The sequence below is a fragment of the Myotis brandtii genome, unplaced genomic scaffold, assembly GCF_000412655.1.
Source record: "Myotis brandtii unplaced genomic scaffold, ASM41265v1 scaffold6026, whole genome shotgun sequence".
NCBI lineage: Eukaryota > Metazoa > Chordata > Mammalia > Chiroptera > Vespertilionidae > Myotis > Myotis brandtii.
In genome coordinates this window covers 32,323-33,402 of record NW_005370280.1, presented here as the reverse complement: position 1 = coordinate 33,402, position 1,080 = coordinate 32,323, and positions in this window count along the sequence as shown.

Here is a 1,080-nt window from a genome sequence, read left to right as displayed (position 1 = left end):
AGAAATGCTTTTGAGAACCCAAAGAGCTAATCCCTGAGGAGCCAGGGGATAGGGGCTACGCCTGAACAGTATGGAGGAGAGGAATAGTTGGCCCGGCCCTGCAGACTGTGTCAGGATTGTCCAGATGTGGAGGTGGGGAGGTCGGGGGGAGGCTTGGATGGACTGTGATCTGGAAGAAGGTTGGTGACCCCACGAGAGGAGAAGAGCACCAGGAGGGACTTTCCAGAGAGGAAATGGGGTTGGCTTTGGGATACTGCCCAGGCTTCTGCTCCAGCAGGATTTGAGACCTGGATTGAATCTCCCACTGAAAAGGAAATGCATCTGTCTTAAACAATCTTCATAGAAGCATTGATTTCCTGGAATAAAGTAAAAGATATTCAAGACAAAAGGTACAATAGGAACATAGAGGGATAAGTGCACAGAAGCTGCTCTTATCAAACAAGTGAATGTGAACTTTGAGTTTTAAGGGACTTGCCAGTTACAGGGTACAAGAGAGAAAGCCCATAAAATAGGAGGCATCACCCTATAAAGCTGGGGTCCCTAAAGACCTATACTCCTTCTAGGACCAGCTATATAATGTGTGGGGCCCAGGATAAAAGGAAAATGGGGGGTTCCTTGCTCAAAATTATGAAGAATTTGCCCTAACCGGTTTGGCTCAGTGGATAGAGTGTCGGCCTGCTGACTCAAGAGTCCCAGGTTCAATTCCAGTCAAGGGCATGTACCTTGGTTGCAGGCACATACCCAGTGGGGGGTGGGGGGTGTACAGGAGGCAGCTAATCAATGTTTCTCTCTCCTTGATATTTCTAACTCTCTATCCCCAGGCGCGGAGGCAGACCTGCAGCACGGGTGGTTCAGCAACTCCCGCTGGCACACACCGGTGCCAAAATAAAAAAAAAACTAAAACCGGGGGGTGGGGAGGGCTGCGGGTCAAGGCACGAGGTCACAGCCGTGGACAGAACGGCGTCCCGGTGCAAGCCACCACCTCCGGCTACGCGCGTGGCGGCGGCCAAGGTCGTTCCCTCGCGGAAGGGCAACAGGGAAGGCTTGCCGACCTGTCCAGGTGGCCTGCACACCACCTGG